The sequence below is a fragment of the Rana temporaria genome, chromosome 3 (assembly GCF_905171775.1).
Source record: "Rana temporaria chromosome 3, aRanTem1.1, whole genome shotgun sequence".
In the NCBI taxonomy this organism is placed as follows: Eukaryota; Metazoa; Chordata; class Amphibia; order Anura; family Ranidae; genus Rana; species Rana temporaria.
In genome coordinates, this window is record NC_053491.1 from 379,726,425 (window position 1) to 379,740,339 (window position 13,915).

A 13,915-nucleotide genomic window follows, 5' to 3' on the forward strand; every position below is an offset into this window, starting at 1 on the left:
AGAGCGTGCCGTGACTCAGTGGACGGGAAGCGCATGTGCTTGAGAAATAATCAAAGAAAAAAGTAAGGAGATTTTAACACGCAGGGGCCCCCTATTGGACGGGGCCCACGGGCTTGAACCCAGTCAAGCCCAATGGTAAGTCCAACCCTGATTACATTACAGTAAATCTTGACATATACAGTTGAAAGCAATAGAAGAAGAACCACGGGTAAGAACAGTTAGGAGGAGCATTTTTATTTATATATTGCTGGAAAGTAACTTCCAGTACAAAGTGAAGCTGAATTACTGCTAAAGATATGTAGCATTACCCCCAGTGGAGCTGCTGGATTTTTGGGCGGCGTGTTACCTCACGGCTCCTCCGAATTCTCTAGGGGTGAATATGGGGTATATGATTAAAAATGTATGTGAGTATAATCTACCTGCCCTCTGCCTTGCAGATTATCACTAGCACTATTACCATTGGCTTTAACCCCTTTCTTTTATCTTTTTCAATCATATACTACCCTTATTACTATGTGGCATCGTCCCCACTGTGCATTCCCTAGGGCACTCTGTAGCCGCCTTGTGCTTTGGCCCGCCCCTCTCAGTGTCTCTCCGGGTTCCTCCTTTGGCTGGTTCTTGACCCCGCATGTGTGTTGTTGTCTGCCCGCACATACAATGTTTTTTCTCTATAAATATGAATTATCAATGTTTTGTACCTTACTTATATATTCTCTTTGTTATTGTAGCAAACTTAAATAGAGGCTTTATGAAGAAGCGCCAAACTCGGTGCGAAACATGTCAAGCCACAGAATTCTCATTTACCACCTTACAGACACCAAGTCTACTGTTCTTCAATTCCTTTCAGGATCTCTCCAATATTCAAATGGTTGGAGGATATACCTCCGAAAGTGTTTTCTGAATACTTTCATTTATATCTATTACCATAGACATTCTCCTGCTGGTCTTGAAGGACTAATTACAATGCTGTAAAGTTTGTAATAAATCTTTTTTAAGATAAAAATCCCCCCTTTTTCCTTGACTATATCCTTACCAGACTATAGTGCCTGAAAAGTCCATGACTTGCCCATAGGTCATTTCACTTTTGAATCTCTTTAGGACTAGTGTTGAGCGGAATACGCCATATTCGATTTCGCGATATATCACGAATATATAGACGAATATTCGTGAAATATTCGCTAAAATCGAATATTCGTGATATTTTATAAAAAAAAAATTTTTGCGAAATTTCGCTAATGCGAATGCGAAATTGATTGCGAAATTCTGAAACATTCAATTTCACCTGCCCTTTGGAAAAAGTGTGGTTTTACGTAATGGACCCTGCAACTAACAACAAGGTATTAATAAAATAAATATATTATTATATAGATTTGAGGGTTTACTTTGACCAATTTGTATATTGATTAGTTTAATAAATATTGAATAACCATAGATTTGGAAAATACAGATCTCTCCTCTAGACTGACCTGTATTGAGTTAGGTAAAGATCAACCGCACACTGGGGCCCCTGATTCTGTTGAGTTAAAAAAAAGCCAAGTAAACCGTTTACGTTGACATCTCTTAAATGTCTTTATGTTAAACAGTTATTATTCTCATTAAAGAGGTGAAATGCAAATGATGACACGGGACAAAAGATGGAAAATTCTTTGAAGATGTGATACACTGGAAAAACGCACAGAAACACTCCACTCTCTCTAGCTACCTTGTGAATCTGCACTGAAATACTGCTGGGAGTGATCTTATATACTGGTCGTGCAGGCAGGTTCCTATTGGTTGCTATGGAGGTTGCTAACCTCTGACAACTGTGGTAGGAGAACTCTGATTGGCTCTGATGCAAAAGAAGGGCGGAGAAAGTATTCGCGAATAATCGTAATACGAATATTCGCGATAGCGAATATTCGTCAACATAAAAGGATCGCCTCAGCTTAGCTACTCGGCCCAGGGTCTCTAATCATACCAGCAATGCTTTTAGACGTCGATGGAGATCACTAGGATGTGATCTGTTTTAAAAATAAATTTGAAAAAATGCGAATATTCGTAATAGCGAATTTTGGCCGCGATATTCGAGTTATTCGCGAATAATCGAATATGCAATATTCGTAACGAATATTCGCAATACGAATATTCGTGAGCAACACTATTTAGGACGTGGCACATTGAATACTTTCATGTATCCACATGACCACTACATGTGGTGATACATTCCAATTCTCTTTTTTAGAAGTAAAGGAATGTCCACGACAGGTGCTCTTTTGCTGTGCTCTTTATTACCCAACCCGGGTAAAAACAATAAACTTGTGGTGAGGAAAGTAAAGCTGAAAGGAGGAAGAATAGCGGATTCAGTGCTCCCAAACGTAACACTTCTCGGCTCCACTCCCGCCGGAGTGGGTTCAGTGTACCCGGACAGGCCTCTCTCACTGACCTGGCAGTCGGAGTATCACTCAGACAATTATAGAAATAAGTCTCTGCCACAGACCCTCATTGGTGAACTTGAACTTGGGAGAAAGTCTCTGCCACAGACCCCTCTCAAAGAGCCTCAGAAGATACCTCTGCCCCAGGTCCCCTCTGGTAGGATTCTTGGAGATATGCCTCCTTGGTTAAGTTACGTCTGGATCTCCTTCAACTTGTCGCCCAGGTACCGATTGACAGGTGATCAGTCCAGCAGTGTCCGGCTACCTGTGATCCCCGGTGGTTTCGTCCAAGCCCTATTTGACCCCCAGCCTCTCAATGGCGCTCCTCAGACCGACTCCCCACCGAACAGCACCCAGCTTGGGATCTTCAAAAGAGGGAACCCAGTCGCTCACTGGATCCCCATCGCTGGTTCAGATGTTCCGGGCCAACATGGTCCCAGAACCAGGAACACCAAGTGGCATACACGCTCCGGCCAGGTAGGCCATAACGCCGGGGGAACTGTGATGTGGCCACCCTAAAGGTGGGTGCCACACTGGACAAAGAAGAACCCAGAACCAATGATGTCTGTCCCATAAATACCCCTCCCCAGCATGCACAGTGAGGACAAACCCTCGTGATTGGCCGCTGGGAAGAGCACCCAAACCTCGACTCCACTGCTGCCACCTGCAGTACTGGGGCTGGAAGAACCCCCCCGATACAGCAGAATGACCCACAGCACAGCCAAGCTGAGACAGAGGCCCGATTCTCACACTTATCAGGATCAGAGTCTAACTATACTCTGATCTATACTTAAATTTGATTAGCACCAGTACCATAAAGTACATGGGCGCTACAGATATATGTTTTATATAAGAGATAATTCAACATCACTTTGTATTGGAAATTACTCAGGACAGGCATACCATGCCCATATAAAAAAAGCCTATAGAATGTACATCTTTTTATATTGCATGGGTGACCTTAAAATGATGCCCCCCCCCCCTCAAAAAAAGTTCTGCAGACGCCCATGCATGCGTCCGCCCCCCTAATCTACATGCAGGGTACCAGATGGTAAAGGAAAAAAGTGCGCCTATCTAATATAATAAGTGATAGCTGCAAACTCAAAATGTTTATACAAACAAATAATGATATAGGTAAAAGATGGAGTTGCGCTGCAGATGCATGGATTACAATGGGGAAGGGGGTTTTTAAACACGTGATTAGGGCCAGAGGCTTTAATAGGCTTCAAAGTAGGGTGGGCTGGGGGCGCAGAGCACTGCACTCCGAGCCCATCTAGATGTGTGACTATAGGTAATGAATAATTCGCTAGTTTCACACTGAATCTCCACCCCGCCAATCAGGAAGATGGTCAGGAAACGAGACCTGTTTCCCAGTTGACCGAAAGGAAAAGCCATCCTATTGGCCTATGAGGAGGGAGGTGATGTACGGCAGAGGAGATGCATGGGAAGCCACGACCGACAGAGGTGGGATGTGGGTATGGTGCGTGGTAGGGGCTGGAGCGACGGTTGGGTGGGGTGGTCTGTGGTCAAGTCCGTCTGCCGCCCCCCCTGACCAATAGGGCAACAGCCGCCAGTGGCGTAGTGTGGGGGGGGTGTGGCCCTGGGCGCAACATTGGGGGGGGGGGAAATCCCCCACCAGTTTGTGTCACTTTTCGAAATTCTGTGAAATTCCATTAACTGTGTCACCGGGACCCCGGCTTCCATTTTGCGCCCTGTGATTGAGCGAATGTGGTCATGTGCTGCGGTGGGATGGCCAGTCATTGAACGCGGGCAGGGCATGTGCGAAGGCTGCTCCTGGAGTCCCGCCCATGCTTCCTTAAGCCATCTTCTCCTTTACCCTTCCTCCTGAGTCCTGATCGCGCCGAATCTGGAAGGAAAGGAAGTGCAGTGGGATGTCATCTGGGACTGAGTGGGAATCTTTCTTAAGCTGATCGATGGACAACAAAAAATGGAGGTGAGTCACAAGTGAGCCTGTGAGGGAGGCAGGGAGCCATCTCAGATCATGGGAGCAGCCGCCGGTCAGCAGCACTGCAGTTAGGGAGAGTCACGCCACCGCACCGCCATGCCATGCCAGGTGTTGCTAATGCCATTGCCAGACGTTGTTAATGCTATTGCCAGCCAACCAGCACACACGCAGAATCATGCCTGCGTCCCTAAGTACAGTTACATGCCAAACGCCCCCTCCAAGCCCCCCCCCCCCCTCCTACTGCTGCAGGATTAATAATTTACAGGCTGCATAGAGTATTGTGTAGCGGTCTGTGGGTAGTGTACTGTATTGTGTAGTGTGGTGTGTGTATTGGTCTGTGGGTAGAGTATTGTGTAGCGGTCTGTGTGTATTGTGTAGTGTAGTGGTCAGTATAGGAGTCAAGTCGGTTAGTGTAGCCATCAGTGTGTATTGTGTAGCGGTCTGTGGGTAGTGTATTGTGTAGTTTGTGTAGTGTAGTGGTTAGTATAGGAGTCAGATAGGTTAGTGTCGGTCTGTGGGTAGTGTATTGTGTAGTGTAGCGGTCAGTGTGTATTGTTTAGCGGTCTGTGGGTAGTGTATTGTGTAGTGGTCAGTTACGTATAGGAATCAGGTAGGTTAGTGTGGTGTATTGTGTAGTGTGGTGTGTAGTGGTCTGTGGGTAGAGAATTGTGTAACGGTCAGTGTGTGTTGTGTAGCGGTCTGTGGGTAGTGTATTGTGTAGTGGTCAGTATAGGAGTCAGGTAGGTTAGTGTAGTGTAGTGGTTAGTGTGGTGTGTATAGATCTGTAGGTAGAGTAGTGTAGTTTGTGTAGTGGTTAGTATAGGAATCAGGTAGGTTAGTGTGGTGTGTAGTGGTCAGTGGGTAGAGTATTGTGTAGCGGTCAGTGTGTATTGTGTAGTGGTCTGTGGGTAGAGTATTGTGTAGTGTATTGTGTAGTGGTCAGTATACCATCATACAATCCCCAGAGGTCCACATAGATCAGGAGGGGCCCTCAAATGTCATCAGAGGGCCCCCAGAGGAGGGGATTGTGCAAACACAACAGCCAGCGAAGATTTCGCTGATTTTTAAAATTCTTTATCCATGAGCTGTCCCCAAGGATGTCATCAAAGGGGCCCCAGAGACCCCCATGGAAGAGGGGGAGGAGCCCAGACATATCATCAAAGGGTCCCCAGAGACCCGCATGGAGGAGGAGGTGCCCACAAATGTCATCAGAGGGCCCCCAGAGGAGGTGATTGTGGAAATTCCACAACAGCCAGCGAAGATTCCGCTGATTTTTAGGATCCTGTATCCATGGACTGTCCCCAGACATGTCATCAGAGGGTCCCCAGAGACCCGCATGGAGCAGAGGGGCCCACAAATGTCATCAGAGGGCCCCCAGAGGAGGAGATTGTGGAAACTCCACAACAGCCAGCGAAGATTCCGTTGATATTTACGATCCTGCATCCATGGGCTGTCCCCAGAGATGTCATCAGAGGGGCCTCAGAGACCCACATGGAGCAGGAGGGGCCCACAAATGTCATCAGAGGGCCCCCAGAGGAGGTGATTGTGGAAACTCCACAACAGCCAGCACAGATTCTGCTGATTTTTAGGATCCTTTATCCATGGGCTGTCCCTAGAGATGTCATCAGAGGGGCCCCAGAGACCCGCATGGAGGAGGAGAACATGAAGAGGACGGAGCAGGCAGTGGACAAAACAGTCAGAGGATATGAAAATGACCCTCCAGAACTCATGAGCTGTTTTTTTTTACTGACCCGTCCCTCAGTCTGGTTTAGCTTGGCAGTCCTGATAACGTTTCTGATTCTGAAATACATCCTGCGCCAATATCACCTGGCCAGAATATTAGGCCTTGTTATGATGTTCCAGGAGCTGATTGGATTGATTTATCTACTGATCGAAATCTGGAACAGACGGGGGCCAATATTTGAGAACATAATCCTACCCCTCTATATAAATGCAGGTGATTGGCACCAATGGGTGGTCACTGGGCTCTGGTCAGTCTGGTCCAAGGGGTCGGTGGCCCTAGACAACACAGTCCCACCCGTACTTATTAATATTGTTACTGAGCACCGGTCAGAATGCTTTCTGGGGGCTATCACCATGCTGGTGGTGCTGCTCCTATTCTCCTAATATGTTTCAAGCCATTCTACCGACTACTATACCAGCAAGTGATGACACCATTCCACCAACAAGTGATGTCATCATTCCACCAACAAGTGAGAATGCAGAGAGCACCATGGAGACCGACTTTCCCATTCCCAGAGTCGCACCTCCTAGGGATCACATCCGTGCTCACCTACGGGATTTATGCCGGCCAGTGAATAAGCGCAGGCCAACCAAAGTGTTCAAAGATGGCAACATAATCCCAACGAGCGATTCCATCCTTCCAACAAGTGAAAACGTGGACAGCGCTATGGAAGAGACTGATGTTCTTGTTTCCAGAGTCGTACCATCTCCAAATTACTTACGTGCCCCGCTACGCCAGCAAATGAGGAGACGTAAACCACAAATGGTGCTCAGGCACAAAATGATCTTACCACGAAAGACTGCCATCATCCCACTGAGTGAGGACACCATTCCACCAACAAGTAATGTCATTCTACCAGCAAATGATGTCATCATTCCACCAACAAGCGAAAATGCAGCAAGCGCCATGGAGTAGACTGACGTTCCCATTCCCAGCATCGCACCTCCTAGGGATCACAGCAACAACATCCCACAGAATGGTGGTCTCCTCTAATTACCGAGTTCCCTTATGTCACCAGTGACCGATGACATGAATATGCTAATGGCGTCCGTCATTGGTCAACAAAGGGCAACACTGGCTGTTGATCTCAATGTTGAAACTAGTAGTAATCAGACCCATCTTCACCTACGGGAATTATTCCAGCTAGTGAAGAAGCGCAGGGCAACCAAGGAGGACCGCCATTAAACCGGATCTTTACTTTTCATAGCACTTTTGGCCAGGTGACTTCCAGGTACCAACCTCTGCCCGATTTAATTGGCTGGGCAAACATGACGTCCAATATCCAAGAGTTGCCAAGAAACTGTAGACATTAAGCTTTAAGGTTAATCAAAAATATCACATTCTAAAGGGAAAGGTAGAACAAGGGGCAGGGGAGTATGGAAGAGGGAGAGAGGGAGGAAGGGGGAGGGAAGGTTGGAGAAAGAAGGGGGGGTGAGGGTTGGGGGGAACCCCCACACCCCTTCCTTACCCCCAACCTCCGCTCCCTTCCTCCCTCCTCCATACTCCCCCTCCCCCTTGTTATACCTTTCCCTTTAGAATGTGATATTTTTGATTAACCTTAAAGCTTAATGTCTACATTTACACTCTTGACAACTCTTGGATATGAGGCAGCTTTTGGAGGACTCGGTTTGGTTCCCCCCAGGCCTAGCAGGCTGTTTACCACCAACATCTCAGTCACTTTTTTACAGGTGATTATGTTTGATCGACATCAAGTTTTTGAGGCGTGTGTTGGACCGTCTATGAGGAGAGGTTGAAGGCCTGTATGTTTTTGAGGTGTGTGTTGGACCGGCTATGAGGAGAGGTTGGAGGCCGGTATGTTTTTGAGGCGTGTGTTGGACCGGCTATGAGGGGAGGTTGGAACTCTTTTTGTCTTCAGAGGTGGGAGGAGCCTTTTCAGCTTTCCCTCCTGGAGAAATGAGAACTCTTCCCACCAGTGAGGTACTTCATGGAGAAGTCCAAGGTCTCACTCACACGGGGTGTATGAATTTGTACTCTGTGTGGGGGCTGCACTTACCCCAAAAAGGACATCTATGTGGGTGCAGTTGCGTGGACGCACCCTGGGTGCATTCGGGGCCGTGCACCGGCACCCACACAGATGTCACATTGGGTACAGCCGCTGCACCCCAGTTGACAGCAATGGGACTGCCTACACAGCATCCCCGTTCCGGTAAACACGGCTCCCCATGGGGTACGAATTCATACCCCGTGTGAATGAGGCCTAAGGGTGAATGAAATATTTACCTCCATTGTGTTGCCAATTTGGGGATCACTGTACTCCTGTTTATTGTTATTTGGGCGTGTTTTATTATAGGAGTGTTATATATGGTAGATTAGGATAAGTTTAGATTTGTTCTGAAGGAGTTTTGAGTGGACATAACTGATGTACCCGCTCAACGGGGGCGGGCCTTGGAGAACAGAGGCCGCATATGGGCAGCACAGAGGCTTAGTGGTGAGCCTTGCAGCATTGGGGTCCCTGGTTCAAATCCTGACCAGGACACTATCTGCATGGAAGTTGCATGTTCTCCCTGTGCTTGCGTGAGTTTCCTGCGGGTACTCTGATTTCCACCCACACTACATGCTACCTTTGTGTTGGTGGTGCAGTGGTGAGCATAGCTGCTTTCTAAGCAGATGACCCGGGTTCGATTCCCGGCCAACGCCATCTCCAATACTTGGAGTCCTCAGAGAGAAAAGCGCTATACAAGGTCAATGCTAAGTATATATTAGCAGGAATATTACACCCATACTCCCCCCTAGCAGGAATATTACACCCATACTCCCCCCAGCAGGAATATGACACCCATACCCCCCCTCCAGCAGGAATATTACACCCATACTCCCCCCAGCAGGAATATTACACCCATACCCCCCCCCCAGCAGGAACATTACACCCAAACTCCCCCCAGCAGGAATATTACACCCATACTCCCACCAGCAGGAATATTACACCCATACTCCCCCCCCCCCCCCAGCAGGAATATTACACCCATACTCCCCCCAGCAGGAATATTACACCAATACTCCCCCCCAGCAGGAATATTACACCCATACCCCCCCAGCAGGAAGATTACACTAATACCCCCCCAGCAGGAATATTACACCCATACTCACCCCCCCCCAGCAGGAATATTACACCCAGACTCCCCCCAGCAGGAATATTACACCCATACTCCTCCCAGCAGGAATATTACACCCATACTCCCCAGTGGTGTAGCGTGGGGGGTGCGAGGGGGGCCGTTGCCCCGGGCGCAACATTTGGGGGGGAGAATTCCTGCGCCAGTGTGTGTCACCCCCATGTTAATATTCAGGCTGGCCCCTGGTGCCCTGTGATTTGGTGACTGGGGTCATGTGTGGTGGCGGTGCTGCGTGCTGTCCTGTCCTGGATCGCGGGCGTGCAAGCGTAGCTGTTCTCCACTTCGCTGCCTTCTCCTCGGACCTCGGCTTCTCCTCCCCACCCTGACCGGATCCCAGATAATTTCCCGTTGTGGCAGGCGGCCAATCAGATGGAAGAAGAGCAGCAGGTGAGTAAAACTGAGAGACTCCCTCGTGGCTGTATTCCACTTTGCTGCCGCCACCGTCATCTCCTCTAATCTCGGCTCTCCTCCCCATCCTGACAGGTGTCATTCCCCGTTGTGGCAGGCAGTGTGACAGGCCCCCCTCGTGAGTCGCGTTACTGGCCCAGGGGGGGGAAAGGACACGGTTTGGGGAGAGGGAGCAGCTAGTAAGTCAGTATAGTGTAGTGGTGTGTATCGTGTATAGTGTAGTGGGTGGTGTATAGTGTATAGTGTAGTGGGTAGTGTATAGTGTAGTGTGTATAGTGCAGTGGGTAGTGTATAGTGTAGTATGTATAGTGTAGTGGTGTGGGTGGTATATAGTGTAGTGGGTAGTGTTGTGTGTATAGTGTCGTGGGTAGGGTATAGTGTAGTGTGTATAGTGTAGTATAGTGTGTATACTGTAGTGGGTAGTGTATAGTATAGTGTAGTGTGTGTATAGTGTAGTGTAGTGGTGTGTGTGTGTGTGTGTGTAAAGTGTAATGTAGTGATGTGTATAGTGTAGTGGTGTGTATAGTGGGTAGTGTAGTGGTGTGTAAAATATAGTGGTGTGTGTAGTGGGTAGTCTATAGTGTAGTGGTGTGGGTAGTGTAGTGGTATGTATAGTGTAGTGATGTGTGTGTGTGTGTGGGTGTATAGTGTAGTGGTGCGTATAGTGTAGTGGTGTGTGTAGTGTAATCGTGGTGTGTGTATAGTGTAGTTGGTAGTGTAATGGGTAGCGTAGTGGACAGTGTAGTGGTGTGGGTAGTGTGGTGGTGTGTGTAGTGTAGTGGGTAGTGTATAGTGTAGTGGTGTGTGTGTATAGTAGGTAGTGTAGTGGTGTGTGTATAGTATAGCGGTGTGTATAATAGGTGGTGTAGTGGTGTGTGTAATGTATAGTGTAGTGGTGTGTGTAACGGGTAGTGTAGTGGTGTGTGTGTATAGTGTAGAGGGTAATGTATAACGTAGTGGACAGTGTAGTGGTGTGTGTGTGGGTAGTGTAGTGGTGTGTGTGTATAGTGTAGTGGTGTGTGTAGTGGGTAATGTATAGCATAGTGGACAGTGTAGTGGTGTGTGTGTGTGTGTAGTGAGTAGTGTAGTGGTGAGTGTAGTGGGTAATGTATAGCATAGTGGACAGTGTAGTGGCGTGTGTGTAGTGGGTAGTGTAGTGGTGTGTGTATAGCGTAGTGGACAGTGTAGTGGGTAGTGTAGTGGGCAGTGTAGTGTGTAGTATAGTGGGTAGTGTAGTGGACAGTGTAGTGTGTAGTGGGCAGTGGACAGTGTAGTGGGTAGCGTAGTGGTGTGTGTATAGTGTTGTGGTTAGTATAGTGGAGGAATCGGGTGGGTCAATACTATTGTAGGAAGGGAAGGGACTCAGGAAGTACTAAAAGTATTATTGTAGGAAGGGAAGGTTAGGGGGGCGCAAATTACTTGCCTTGCCCCGGGTGCTTTCAACCCACGCTACGCCACTGCCAGCCGCCACTGGCTGTGAGGCATCTTCAGTTGTCCATTGGACTGCCCATAAAGTGTGTTATATATGCAGCCCAAAGACGACCTGAAGTAGTGCATGCAACAGGTTGACAATGCTGCTACTTAGTGTTGTCAGCTTGTAACAAGAATGCAGTTACTGGAAGGACCTCCAGGTGGGAAACTGCAACAGATTCACAAAAAAGCTGTATACACAGTGAAGCATTGTGTCACATGTACTACATAATAAATGTTAGGTTTACATAAACTTTAGCAGAAATTCAGACATACTGCTGTGGCATGGATCTATACCTTCTTCTGCTGGTTCAGGCACTTTCCTGCACCTCCCAGTCCTGAAGGTGAGGGATTCTGTTACCATGAAACACAATTACTTTCATCACATGACAAAAGACAATCATTTGCACCTAACAACCTCCTCAGATCTTCTTTTTGACACTCCTTTTCTTCTTCACCTCAGCTGAGCGATAAGCCTGTCAGCTCCAGTTCCAAAGTTGGCCTGATGTCTGCTTTTATTTATGGCCAGTGCCGCACTGCACACAGCATATCAAATAATATATTATACTGCCTGAAGGAAGGGATTATTGGGCTCAGGTTCCAGCTGCTTGCTAGCATGCCTCGGTAATGCAGACATGTGACAGGTATGTCTTGTAACGTGGCGCTAGAATGATTTCCTCACTGTGTCTTGGGGGATAGGCACATAAATATTCAAGCACAGTATTCAGGGCCGTCTTTATTGTTGATTGGGCAAAACATTTCTTGCCCCCCCCCCCCCCATGCAATTTTGCTCTCCACCTGCTCTGCGACATACAATAAATATCAGCTAGACTTAAAATCAGTTTACTGTATCAGGTCAGGCAGTGATTGTGATTGGTTGACAGAGGTTACAGCATATCATTACCACTTACTGACTGGATGCTAGAGGTTACAGCACACATTACAGCTCACTGATTAGTTGCTAGAGGTTACAGCACATGATTTCTACTTGTTGATTGGTTGTTAGAGATTACTGTACAGTAATACTGCACACTGATTGGTTGCTAGAGGTTACAGCACATCATCTCTTCACTGCAGAGGGGCGTGATATACACATACCTCCCAAATTTCTGAGATGGGAATGAGGGACACCTATTAGCAAAAGTATTCAGGCATAGGACACACCCCTTGCCACGCCCCCTTAAAGGAGAACTGTACAAAAAATAAGATTGGTTAAACCCACAACTGCTTTTTTACCACTAATATTTCTTTATATTGGCTTTTGGAATTTACAAATGCAGCAATTTAAAAATCAGATAAAAGGTTTAGCACTGGGAAACACTTTTTGATAGTTAAAAATCGCATTTTATATACATCTATATTAGGGATGCACCGAAATGGAAATTTCAGAACCGAAACGAAACCGAAATGAAAAAAAAATTCAGTCCGAAACTGAAACCGAAACCGAAAATTACTTTTCTTTTTTTCCCCCTATTTAAATTTTTTTTCCAATAATTGTATGCATTACATGAGACATTTTAATTAGCTTCATTGATTTAAAATAACCAGAATTGAAAAGCTCCAATTCAATATAATAAAATCCAAACTTTTATTAAAAAATTAGACACAAATAGTATATAATTGGTTACAGTGGCTGCGTTTGATGGGCACAGTGGCGACGTGTGTTGGCACAATGGCTGCGTTCGATGGGCACAGTGGCTGCGTTTGATGGGCACAGTGGCTGCGTTTGATGGGCACAGTGGCGACGTGTGATGGCACAGTGGCGACGTGTGATGGCACAATGGCTGCGTTTGATGGGCACAGTGGCTGCGTTTGATGGGCACAGTGGCTGCGTTTGATGGGCACAGTGGCGATGTCTGTTGGCACAGTGGCTTTGTTTGATGGGCACAGTGGCGACGTGTGTTGGCACAGTGGCTGCGTTTGATAGGCACAGTGGCTGCGTTTGATGGGCACAGTGGCGACGTATGATGGCACAGTGGCGACGTGTGATGGCACAATGGCTGCGTTTGATGGGCACAGTGGCTGCGTTTGGGCACAGTGGCGACGTCTGTTGGCACAGTGGCTGCGTTTGATGGGCACAGTGGCGACGTATGATGGCACAGTGGCGACGTATGATGGCACAGTGGCGACGTATGATGGCACAGTGAGGCTGCAATTAATGTTTTTTTTTTGGTAGTCAGAGAAGGCAAGCATGGCTCAATAACAAACAAACGTTTTTTTAAAAAAAACTTTGTGTTATTGAGCCATGCTTGCCTTCTCTGACTACCAAAAAAAAACATTAATTGCAGCCTCACTGTGCCACTGTGAAAAAATAGCAGATAATTCTTTTTTTTATCTGCCATTTTTTCATTAGGAAAGTGCTGGTCAGTCTCAGTTAGTTTACCACTCCCCCTCCCCCCCCCCCCCGAATCCAGCCATTTAACACAAACAAAGTTAAATCTTCATTTCATACAAGTTCTGTGCTGCTAGTGCTTACTATTTTATCAGGTTACGCTGCTACTAGGTTCCTCCTAGGCAGGCAGTGTGATTAGTCTGACTCTGTGTCACAGGCTCCGACACAGCTCCTGGCCTGCCCAGCGCTCCGAGTCCTCCCTCACCTCCGGCCGTGACGTCACGCCGCTCACGCCGCTGGACTAGACCAAAAGACTCCCCCATAGGGGGGAGTCCAAAAAACAGGAAATGGAGCTAGGAGGAATCCGGTGGAGCGCGATCGGCAGTCGGCACGCAATTTGTACAGTGCGGCTGCCGCTGCCCGCGCTGTACATGTCTGGCGGCCAGCTTGTGT

General features: G+C 47.5%; 1 protein-coding gene and 1 non-coding gene across 2 annotated transcripts in view; one reads left to right on the plus strand and one right to left on the minus strand.

Annotated features, from left to right (window-relative positions):
* Positions 1-13,915, minus strand: part of SYN3 (synapsin III) — a 534,306-nt gene that overhangs the window by 329,439 nt on the left and 190,952 nt on the right. The window lies entirely within an intron of this gene.
* On the plus strand, positions 8,708-8,779 carry TRNAR-UCU. Its single transcript has one exon. It is a non-coding gene; the product is annotated as a tRNA-Arg (tRNA).